The sequence below is a fragment of the Mustela lutreola genome, chromosome 10, assembly GCF_030435805.1.
Source record: "Mustela lutreola isolate mMusLut2 chromosome 10, mMusLut2.pri, whole genome shotgun sequence".
Lineage (NCBI taxonomy): Eukaryota > Metazoa > Chordata > Mammalia > Carnivora > Mustelidae > Mustela > Mustela lutreola.
In genome coordinates, this window is record NC_081299.1 from 9347272 (window position 1) to 9359809 (window position 12538).

General features: G+C 44.3%; 1 protein-coding gene across 7 annotated transcripts in view; it reads left to right on the top strand.

The window, feature by feature from the left end:
• The first annotated feature begins 1740 nt into the window (after positions 1–1740).
• PRDM2 (PR/SET domain 2) overlaps positions 1741–12538 on the top strand; it is a 126198-nt gene continuing 115400 nt past the window's right edge. For 5 of the 7 annotated variants that reach the window (XM_059137559.1, XM_059137562.1, XM_059137563.1 and 2 more), the window contains exon 1: positions 1741–1850. The gene's annotated coding sequence lies outside the window, so the exon portion shown is untranslated. Of the gene's footprint in view, positions 1851–2468; positions 2487–12538 lie in introns of those variants that run through there. The other 2 variants (XM_059137565.1, XM_059137560.1) reach the window with 2 other exon arrangements.

Genomic DNA, 12538 nt, shown 5'->3' on the forward strand with positions numbered 1-12538 from the left:
TTTTTTTAAATTTTGATTTGTATGTCAGTGTTTTTTTTTTTTTTTTTTTTTTTTTTTTTTTTTTTTTTTTTAAAGATTTTATTTATTTATTTGACAGACAGAGATCACAAGTAGGCAGAGAGGCAGGCAGAGAGAGGGAAGGGGGAAGCAGGCTCCCTGCTGAGCAGAGAGCCCCATGCGGGGCTCGATCCCAGGACCCTGAGATCATGACCTGAGCCGAAGGCAGAGGCTTTAACCCACTGAGCCACCCAGGCGCCCCTGTATGTCAGTGTTTTAATTGTGGATGAAACGGGGGCATCTCTCATCTCTCTCTCTCTCTTTTTTTGCAGATACTCCAGATAATTTTAATGCATGGATCCTGTTGCAGGGCATTGATTTAGGTAAGAAATAGAAAGTCTGATGTCTGCTTTAGTAACATGCATAGGAGTATCTCCCAGATTAGGCTCTCTTTCCCTCTAATGATAGCAGAGGGAAAGAGAGCCTAAGGCTCTCCTTAGGCTCTGTGCTGACCGTCACTTTTTAAGGCCTTGATGAAATTTACTCTGATGAAGTTATCTTGATTTTTTTTTTTTTTAAAGATTTTATTTGTCAGAGAGAGTGAGCACAAGCAGACAGAGTGGCAGGCAGAGGCAGAGGGAGAAGCAGGCTCCCCGCAAGCAAGGAGCGGGTTGTGGGACTCGATCCCAGGACGCTGGGATCATGACCTGAGCCAAAGGCAGCCGCTTAACCAACTGAGCCACCCACGCGTCCTTATCTTGATTTTTTTTTTTTTTTTTTAAACTATACGGACTGGGTCATTGGCTTTATCAACCCTTTGCAATATTAACATGGTATATGTTATATACATCATGTTTTCTTAAGATTAAACCCCGGTTACCTAAATGGACTTGCACACCTGCCTCTCAATGTCTCTTCTTTAGGATGGGTCCTTTCCACGGAGGCCTAATGTTACCCATTCCATTTTCATTCTTCCCGATTTCATTCTCAGGCATAAATTTATTTTCAAGCGCTCATGGGCCTTCGATACCACCTATTCGTGAGACCCCCACCCCCCAACTCTCCCTCTCCCAGACTCCAGACTCCTTTCCTGCCAGCCAATCTCCCCATTCAACGCTGCCCTCCTCCGCGGCAGGGGTTATTCCGAGCCCCCCAAGCCACCGATGTGCTCCCTTGTTTGTTCACAGTTTAGTCCCACCAGGACAAGGACAAGGTCCCGTTCTGGGTCTGACGTGGCTGGGGCACCGAGCACAGGGCCAGGCACAGGGTGGGAGGGGGCAGTCCATACTCGTGCGCCCTCAAGAAGCAAGTGACACCAGGTGCATCTGCCCTTTTGGCGCTTGAGCTTTTTGGGTGACGCTAGACTGGTCCTTCGAGGATGAGCCAAGAATGGGACGTATGTTTATCTGACAGGAACTCAGGGATGAGCCCATTTTTCTTCTTCCTCCGAAGGCTGCGGATTCCCGCAGTAACTTTGAGCCGCTCAGAATTCCAAGCCCTCGGTGCGGTCAGACTGGTCGCTGCGAGCCGCGGGCGCCTGTCGCCGGGGTCCGCGGAGTCCCCGCCAGCGCGGCTGGGCCGGCGCGAGTCTGAGGGGCGGCGGCGCGGCCCGGGGACTTCCGCGCCTGTGCGACCCGGGGGTGGGGGCCCGCGCGCCCCGGGGTCGCGGCCCTCGGCGACGGTGCGGGCCGTGCGGGGTCCCGGGGCCGCGGCCGGCGCCGCCCGACGTCACTTCCGACCGGAGCCAAGATGGCGTCGGCGCGGCCGCGGACGCCGGGGCGGGCGGAGCGGCGGCAGCGGCGGCGCGGGCGGCGGCTCTCGGCGCTCTGAGGCGCGGGGCGCGGCGGGCGCAGGTAAGGGGCGGCCGGGACGGGCGGCTTCCGGGACGGCGGCGGGCTCGGCGCCGGGACGCCCGTCGCTGCCCGCGAACAGCGAGGAGGCGGCGGCGGCGGCGACCCGCGGGGACCGGGCGCGCAGGGCCGGGCGGGCGGGCGGGCGGGCGGACGCGCCCCCTCCGAGGACCCGGCGTCCCGGGCGGGCGGGGCTCCCGGAGCCGGGCGCGGGCCGCCGGGGCTCCCCGCTCCTCCTTCCCGCGCCCGAGCCCCCCCGGGGCCGACCTTGGGGCCCGCCGCGGCGAAGTTGTGTGCGGTTCGCTTTGTGGCCGTTGGGTCGCCGCGCGCCCCGCCAGGGGGACGCGTGTGCGCGGCGAGGCCGGGCGGCGGCTGCGGGTCCACCCGGTCCCCGTGTCCCCGGACGGCGAGGGCGCACGCGGGGTCCCGGGGCCGCGCCAGTTTGCAGCCGTTGATGCTCTCCTCTTTTGTGTTCCGCCCGAGTGTGGCTCTCCCCCTCGCGTTCTTAATTCGTTTTGTGTCTTGCGTCTTTGTGTTTCCTAAATAGTTTTTGTGCGGTTCCCACCTGGAAATGGTCGCCTTTAGTGTTTCCACCGCAGACCCACCGGCGTTTTTGTTTTTAGCCGACGTCGCACTTATGTATTAATTTTGCTCCCCAAGACACCCACGGACCTGTTTTTGACGGGGCCAAGGGAGACGCGAAGTATCCCTCAGAGGTCAAGGGTATGCCCAGACCTCGGTGCTTCTCTCGGACCCACGCGTGAACCGCGGAGCCGCGACTGGGCGCCTTCTGCCCGGCGGGGGAGCTTCGGGAACAATCCCGCGATGTTAACCGGGAAGCCCAAATTCCTTGAGCTACGCAGCTGCAATTTCCCCTAAGAAAGGGGATTCGTGCTGGCCCCTCATTTTCCATTCAGTGTTGTATTGGGGTTTTTGGGTTTTATTTCACAAGTGGAACGCCTTTTGGTGACTTCCAGTCGGTCTTTGGGCCCCCGTTCATCAGACCTTTGAAAGGGTCGCCCCCAGAACACGACTAAAATATTTCATGAAGTTTTTGTTTATTACAGGTTTCTTGTTAAAAGGAACCATAACTGAGCCAGAAGCGCAACCTTTGGTGAAATCTTTTACCTCCCTTACCAGACTTCCTATCCCATCGATCAGTTATGGCCACGTACTGTGAAAATGTGGGCCTCCAACCTTTTTTTTTTTTTTTTTTTTTAACATGTCATGAAATTTGTTGTACAAATATTGAGGAGGAACCGAGACATGTAATTATGTTTTTTTTTTTTTTTTTTTATAGAGGGTTTTGTGTTTGAGATGGCTTGCAGCTGCCCCATCATTCTCTAGAAGCTTCCTTACAAACACTTCCTCAACCGTATTCGTCATTTGTAGACTCTCATTGTAGCCTGGAGAGGACCTTCAAAGATGATGGTATTAAACCCCCTCGTTTCAGTCTGTAGAAACTGAGGTTGCAATCCACAGTGAGACGGAGATGGTTCACAGCTTCTCTCATTCCAGGGCTCTTTCTCCGGGTCCTTTTTGGTTTGATTTAAATAAGTTAATATGCTGTAGTGTTTAGGAAAATAACAGACACACAATAATAACACTCAGTGAAACTTCGCTTTTCTTGATTCGGAAGGTGGTTTCTTTAATTGAAAAGTTGGCACATTCAGATGTGTTTTTTCTAATTTCGTGGACAGTTCCGGAAACAGTATAGTTTAAATTTAATAATCTCTTCGTTTTGTGAGTACAGAACATAACATGATTCTCACCGTAGGACAATATGAACATGGAGAACAGCACAGAGAAGGGGAGAAATCAGCCCTGATCTTCCCAGTCCTCAGATCACCACCGTTAACGTTTTGGCATACCTCCTTCACCTGCATGTCTGTCTTGTGCGTGTGTGTATTTCTTATGTAAATTTACTCACTTCTATGTGTTTATATTTTATACAGGATTGATATCATTGTGTGTATTATTCATACCTATCTTCTTACTATATTCTTACTTCTTACTATATTACTCTATATTGGGGGTATATATTCATGCCCTGAAGTGTTAGTCAATATGATTTTTAGTGGCTGTGTAATATATATGGGTGGGCCATTATTTGCCAAGTCCATATTGATCAGTAAGGTTTCTATAGCCTGAAATTCTCTTTTCATTAAGATCTGTTTAGGTTTTCCTGTTGTGTATTATAAAGTTTTGTAATTAAAAAAAAAATACGTGGACATGTAAATTCTGTCTATTAGCGTTTAAATATGTATTTTTTCTATCAGTGCAGTTATAAGAAGCAGCAGTCAATTTCAGCTCCTTTTATTCTCTTCTCCCTGAGCTGGGTCTGTGCAGTTCCATATACATATATATCTATTTGCACACATACTCTTTTGATGGTTATTTTACGTTAGATGTTTATTTATTCACGGGACTGTTTCTTTAAGCTGCCGAGCTCTTTTCAAGTTCCAGATCTGATTTACAAACCTTTTAAGTCCTGTTAAATCATAGACTTTCCGGGATGGAAAGCACCTCAGGTTATTTACTATTTTCACATCTTCCAACTTGCTTTTCATGCTATTTTTAATACTCAGGCAGAGGAAAGGAAAGCCTGTGGGCTGCACGAGAGAACTCCATAGTGGGAGTGAAAAAGGGAGTAGGCGGACAGTGGGGGAAGATCATCAGACTTGTGTGGCGATGTATAGATACGGGGAGTTTCCAGATGATGGGGACATTACCTGACAGTCATTATTACTGATACTGCTGACGTGTGGCCAGCAGTCTGTGGCTTGTGTGGTGCCCATACGTTGCGCTGTCACTCCTAGCATTTGGTTAGAGGTCTGGCTCTCTCCTTTTGAAGTTAGAAGTTTATAATTAGAGCTGCTAAAATCATCTTCCTAGAGCAACTGAAGGCTATGGACTCCATTACTGAAAGCATTATTTAGGTTCTATTAAAGTAGATTTCTTAGCCTTGGCACGATGAACATTTGGGGTTGCGTAATTCTTTGTTTGGGGGCTATCCTGTACACTGTAGGGTTTTTGGCAGTGTCCCTTATCTCTACCTGTGAGATCCCCCCAGTCTGCACAACTGAGAAAGTCTCCAGACATTGCCAGATGTCCCCTGGTGGGGACCCAGTTCTCAACCACTGCATTAAAGGAAGGCCCATCTGACTGGATGGTGGACTCAGTGAAGCAGTCTGTGGACTCTCTTTAGTCAAAGAACTGTAAGACTAGACTCTATGGTTTACATGAAGTCCACCTTGAAGGGGGAAAATGGACTTAACTGGCCTGTTTTGGTCTCTTCCTCTGTGTGTGTCTTTTTTTTAAGATTTTTTTTTATTTATTTGACAGAGAGATGGAGAGCACAAGTAGGCAGAATGGCAGGCAGAGGGAGAGGGAGAAGCAGACTCCTGCCTGAGCGGGGGAGCCCACATGGGGCTTGATTCCAGGGCCCTGGGATCATGACCTGAGCCAAAGGCAGCTGCTTAACCGGCTGAGCCACCCGGCGCCCCACGGTGTGTGTCTTTATGATATTTTTGAGTCGTCTACTTTCAGCACTTCTGTGGCAAGCGATAAAGCAAGTTGAGATAACCTGGAGACTATGAAGGTGTTTACATGGCCTAGGATCAACGTTGCCTGTATTTGGTTAAATTATTACGGATTTAAATAAATTTGTATAGAGTTGATGCGTGGTGACTCACGTAAGCTTGTGGCCTATTATACTTGAATAGCACAGAAACAACTGTCTTCTGGAAAATGATACTCCTTGAAGCAACCCGTTGAAGATTGGTGGTAGAGACCAGACTAGTTTTTCTAAGATCTTTTTTTTTTTTCTTCTTGCTCTCTCCCTCACTCCCTTCCTTTCTTCCTCCCTTTATTCCCCTCTCGCTCTCGCGCTCTTTCTCCCACCTTCCCTCCCTTTTTCACTTCCTTCTTCCTTCCTTTCTTCCTACCAGTTCACGGAAAGTGATGCATTTGTCCCGAGGAAATAGTATCCTTTTGAAGGCTTATCTAACTTTTAACTTTATGATAAGTTTATAACTGAAAGATCACTCTTGGTCTTTGTGGCACACGCGCATCATTAACACAGCTTCCTGTGGGCAAAGGAAGTGTAGGCTGTCACATCTTTCTTTGTAGTCTTTGAAAGTATAGATAGTGTGGATTGAATTTTTATTGTGGATTAAGTGATCTTTAGTTAGAAGTTAGTAGATAAGTAGAACATAGGAAAAGAGATGTGCTGTTGGACCACATTTGGTAATGGGGTGGCTTTCTCAGTTACGGAATACCTGCAGAATTTCACTGGAATGAATGTATGTGTCATTTAAATATTCTTTCGTAAAGGGAATGCCTTTCATTCCCTGCCCCCACTTCCTCGGAGCATGAATTAGTTATTGTATGTAGTAAATCTGGTTCATTTGGAGTGAAATACACTTAGAATATTTTTCTCAGTACTGTATAGTATTTATTCTTGGAGTCTTGGTTCAAGTCATACCTATACTGTGTTTCATTTATTACTCTTTTGGAACATGCAATAAAGGAGGTTTCACTGAATTACTTATATGTTTGCCAGCCATTTTGGTGAAAAGAATATTTTGTAGCTCTTGCAATAAATCATCTGATAGGCTTTGCTTTGAAAGAGCTAAATTACTTCTTGGCACAGCTTGCCTGAAATATGTAAAGCTAAGTGCAACTGTTAGTTTGATTACTGTGGGCAGCCTTTCTGGGAATTGGTAAAACCTACAGCTTTTACATGTGCATATAAGTAGTTCCACGAAGACTACATTAAACTCTGGTGGGAAAACTCTATGGCATTTTCAAGTAATTTAAATGATGCTGTTTAAAACTGAAAAGAAATTGGAGATTCACCAAACCCTTACATACTTCAGTACGAATCCTGCGCATTACCCAAGGGGTTATTAAGACAGTATAAATTAAGCACAATTTGGAATAACAATGTAAATATGACATTCTAAGCATTTCTCACTCGGTGAGGCTTATTTTAGGGACTTCACTGTAATTCCCAAAGACCTTAGTTTTATTTTAAAGTACATCAGGGGGTCCCTGGGATAAATTTAGGTTTTTCATTGTGAAGCTCTGTTAGTCTTTGTTAGAGGACGTTGAGCAAGTCAGTTTACTTGTTTTGGGAGGTAAATATTGTGTCTGTGCAATTCCATAGTAATTTAATCGAGCCCTGCCTCAGTGTACGGAATAATGCATATCACAGATCACCACAGGGGCTGAATTATTTCTGGCAGTGGTGAGGGGTGGCTCAGTTATCCTCTCCTCTTCCTGTTTGTAAAGTGGGGACAATGATTACTTCTTTCTTTCACCAGGATGTTTTGTGACGGATCGATAAAGAATATGAAAGCAATTGATACTTGTAGGTTTCTTCAAAAATATTAATAGCATTTTTCTTAGCTACTTTTCTTAATACAACAAGTCCTGAGGGATAGCGTGGCAAAATTATTGCTGCGAGAAAGCCTTCCAAATCACCTCTGAGTCCTTAAGGTTTTTGGTCCCCCTGCCCCCGCAAGGTGGTGGAGGGCGCATGGTTTTTTCTAGTCCCTTCCATGACTGTCACAAAGCCAAATCCTTAGTCTTCTCTCTGGGTATTTTTGCCTTTGGCAGTTTCCCTAGGCACCCCCTTGCGGCTGCAGACTTCTGAATCTCCGTCCCTAGCTTTGAAGGCAGTCTGTGCTAGGACTGTTTTTTTCCATTTGATGGATGCAGCTTTCCGTGTGGATGTCTGTTCTCCCCAAAGTCTAAAATGGAGCTCACCACCGTCCACTTAAATACCATCCCTGCTCCTGGCTGCTCTATCTTGAAAGTACATTCATTCTTGCAGTCACATTCCCTGTATTGGACTCCTCTTCACCATCTCTTTTTACTGCATGCTCAGTTGGAACACGTTCTATCCATTCTTCCCTTGTGTAGTGTCGGTCATTTTGTTTTTTGTTTCTTTTCAGCTGTTACCTGTGGTTCACACCCACATACCCCTATCGCTCATCATCTCGAATTCTTAACAGACTTGCCTGGTCTCTCTGGTCTCTCTGCCTTCCCTTTTCACACCTCACTCTTTCCTGTCAATTTCATCTTTTTAAATTGTTAGACATTGTTTCATTTGTGGCATTCCTTAGTCAGAAGCTCCCTGTGGCTCTGTGTTGCTCATCCTAAGTGGCCAAAAGCTGCTTTCCTAAGGGGCAGTGGGGAAATCAGGCTCCTGCCCTGGTCTCCCAGCTGCATGTGCTCATGGGCTCTGCTTTTAAGTAAGTCCTCTTGCCTCTTTCCCTAAAGACCTTTGGGGCTTTTGTGGTGGGTCCGGAGCGGGGATGAGTGGAATAATGACTGCTCGTATGACATCTGGGGAGCCCAGCCGCCAAGTTTGCATTTAACCTGGGACTCAGACTCCTCTAGAACTGACATGTTTAACCTCCTGCTGCTCTGCACTTGAGTCACGCTCTCTGGTTTACCACTGCTGATGGTACCAAGAGATAGCCTTTCAATCTTTTTTCGTAAGTGGGGAGGCATGTATCTTTACCTTGAAACAAGAACTGCAAATTCTTTATTTGGAATCCTGCTTTCCTTTAAAAAATAAAAACTCGCATAGGTTCTAGAGCTATTAAAACTGCCGAGCAACACATGGACAGTGCTGTACAGGCAGTGGGTGTTGCAGTTATGTTAAAATGCTCTTGAGGACAGAAGGACTTGCATATTTAGATGGTGGACCCTACACCTCAGACTTTAGTTAGAGTGAGTCACTCCCTACCAAGATAATAAATACCTTAATAAACTCTTGGGAGAAGACCTTGAATCTTGTAGCAACAGAAGTATGCCTGGGATCTTAGCAAAATATAGTTGAAGTTGTTAGTCTGTCTGGGATAACTTCCAGTTTTGCATTAGGTTCTTTACTTGTGAATTCAGGAAGCCTTGTCATTTATGTATGGTTTGTGGAGGTTGAGTTTTCTTACGTATATTATCCTGTAGGCAAGAATCAAAAAAGCTCTGAACAGCTAGCCGCTGGTAAGGTGACTCTGTTGATTCTTAGAGAGTCTTTGTCCGAGAAAATGAATACTTGGGCGCCATGTTGCAGAAGTTTTCTTTCTTTCTTTCTCTCTTTCTTTCTTCCTTTTTTTTTTTTTTTTTAAGGAAATTCGGAATTTCAGAATTTCAGGAATTTTTTTCAGATTTTCAGAATCTCAGGAAATTTCTGAATTTCAGAAATTCAGAATTGTAGGCTTCCTGAAAATCTCTCAGTTTTAAATGTTTAATCACAAAGGTGACACCTGTATTGGCAACGCCAGTGGAGAAACATTAACTCAAAGGGGTCAACTGAGAATTCATTTTATTTTGGTGGATTGTGAAATGAATGACCATGTGGTGTCTTGCTTTAGAAATTTTGTGTTTGAGTTGGAAACTTGACATTTGAGTGTTAGGAAAGAACTGACTTAATTTTCCTTTTAAAATAGTTTGAAGTTTTTACATGTCTAACATGGGAAAATATCAGAAAAGTATCATTTTATCATTTTATAGAAGTTCTTTGATTTGAATGCCCTTTGGCAGAATGTATAGTCAGCGGTTGGTTAAGCTGAACTGGGAGGGAGGGGAGTTGAGCTGTACTACAGCTCTTGAGTGGGGCAGTTTTCTTCATGGAGCTGGGGCTGGCTGGAGAGCATTCGTGTTCCTGCCCACCCAGCTTTTGATGTGGATTTTTACATCTCTACTTTTTGCCAGCTACTCTGGAAAATGAAGAACGGAAATTAACTTCTTAATTGAAGGGTATTTTGATTGGATGGAATTACTTCAAGAAAACTGACAGTGATTCTTTTTTTTTTTTTTTTTTTTAAGATTTTATTTATTTGAGACAGTCAGGAGCGCATGCGCATGGGGGGCAGTGAGCAGAAGAAAAGGGACAAGCAGATTCCCTGCTGAGCAGAGAGTGCCACTTGGGCCTCCATCCCAGAACCCTGGGTTCATGACCTGAACCAAGGCAGACACTTAACGGACTGAGTCCTCCCTGGCGCCCCGACAGTGATATTTTTGTTTTTAGTGCCCTGAGGAAGAGTATCAGAGTAACATGTTAACATGAGAGTATTATGTTTTAATTTCTTTAGAGAAACTCGAGTATTTTTAATTGTGGGGTTAATTGAGGGGAATTTTTATAGGAACCCTAAACAAAACCTGAAATTTATGATGTAATAAGTTCTGTGTTCAGTGCAATATAATGACATAGATGCGTAAATTTAATCAGAAGAAAGGAGAGCATTTTTTAAATAGATGTCCATAACGAACCACATAAATGGTAAATAATCAGCATTTGCTATACATTGATTGCTAAGCCAGTTCTTTGTTAATGGCTGCTTGATGCAGTATTGTGTGAAAAAGTTTTTTTTTTTTTTCTCTGTAGAGATATTCTAAGGGAAGGAAAAAAAACCCCTAGAATGCCAGTCTAACTTTGGGTTTATAGTACTTTCCTAGTCTGCAGATCTCTTATTTAACATTCTTGTTTCATGTAAACTTACATATGTATTTTCTTTAAGATTTATTTATTTATTCATGGGGGGGGATGCAGACTTTGTGCTGAGCACAGTGCCCACCCCTGGCCCCATCCCAGGAATCCTCGAGATCCTGACCTGAGCTTAACTGATTGAATCACCCACCCACGCACCCCAACTTACGTATTTTATTTTATTTTTTTATTATTTATTTTTATTTTTTTTATTTTATTTTTTTACCAACTTACATATTTTAAACAGAAGTTCTAACCAACCTCATTTTCTCATTGGATTTCTGCACCTCTGAAGCCATTCAGAACAATCTACTTTCTGTTTTTTTGCCTCCATCGTGTGGAAACTGTTGTCAGGATCAGATTGTCCCACCTGGAGTAAATTTGCTGGACTCTGCTTCCTTATTCAGGCTTGTGTCAGGACACCCGGTTCCAAGAATTTGGAGAACCGGGCCCTGGGATATTTGTCCGTGGTGTTCTGGGCTGCTGGGGGGGAAACTGCTGTATTGAAGTGGGAGAAATGATGGGTTTATGTGTGAGCTTTCCATTCTGCGGATCCCCTCACTTACTTTGCAGGCAGGGAAATTCCTCTGTGTGATACATTCTGCCGTACAGTCGCCTTTTTGCCTGGGTGGAAATCATTCTAGAGCGGGGGAGACGTGAGCGTCGGGTTTTGAGAAGCGAGAGATCACACCCTCCAAATCTTTGCTGTATTCTCAGTCTCTTTCTCTTTATACACACACACACACACACACACACACAAGCACACGATCTTTATTCTTAAAATGATAAACATAACAGGTTTGATTTTGCCCTTCCGCTTATTTGGTTTGGTAATACCGTCTGCTTTTTAACCAACTGAGCCACCCAGGCACCCCTGTAGTCTGTCTTTTACAAGGGGACTTGGGGTATATTTTTTAGTGTGAAACTAGATGTTGAGATTATTTTTGTGAAATTGTATTTGTTATTTTAGAAAAGGAAAATGAATGATTTTGCATTTAACAAATTCCTGGGTAGATTCCGTATTCATGAATTACATGTTTTTGCTTAATCTGAGTAAGTGCTAAATGTTTTCATTATTCATCTCTAGAGTTTATAGATTGTAGTTTGGTGATTCCATTCTTCTGGTAGGAGTTATGAATGGTAGTTTTTAATTACAAATATGCTATCTGTGTTTGTAAGTTAATAAAAACTGCTTTTGAGAAGTTGGCGTAGTTTAGATATTTTTACTATTTTTCTAGAGGTTTCTGGATTGCAAAATTCTTTTGGTCATAGTAAGTTATGATCAGTGTTAAACACTGTACAGCTGCTCCACTAAAAGCTTAATCATCTCTGTGATTGCTGTAAAGATGCTTCTTTACCATAAAAGATCTACTCTGCGCAGTGATTCGTTTCAGAATATTTTTCTTTTCTTATGTAGGCTATAAACTTTCTAAGAATTCTTTCACAGATTAGTATTTTTAAAACTTCTTTGCATCTAGTCCATGTTTTTTTTTTTTTTTAAGATTTTATTTATTTATTTGACAGACAAATCACAAGTAGACAGAGAGGCAGACAGAGAGAGAGGAGGAAGCAGGCTCCGTGCTGAGCAGAGAGCCCAATGTGGGGCTCGATCCCAGGACCCCGAGACCATGACCCGAGTCGAAGGCAGAGGCTTTAACCCACTGAGCCACCCAGGCGCCCCACATCTAGTCCATGTTTTTAGTACATTTATGATCTGTTACATTTTGATTTACCATACCAGTTCTCTTATTTCCAGTGACTCTGAATGTGCAAATTTAAGTATTTTCCAGAAAGCTCCAAAAGAGCTTAACTGACCCAGAAGAATAATTGGAAAATAATATCAGTGACTTATAAGTGAATATACAAATCAGATCAAGTAATTATCTTCCCAATTCTCTCCCTTCCTTCTAGATTTAAACTAATCTTAAAGAATCTGCCATTGCTTTTATTTTGCCTCTCATACAGTTGTGTAGATTTTACAGGTCTGCAAAGGGCAGATGTGACAGTTTATTTAATCTGTTATGTGTATTGCATTCATGTTACCTTGTGTCTGTCCTTAGTTTATTCTACCTTATCTCAGAGGATGAGTGATAGAGAGATGCGGGGGGCTCCTGGAAGGTTCTGACTCAGGGGCTGGAGTATCCTGTGTATCTCTCTCCATTCTCTGGTCTCTGGAGCTCCATGTCAGGAG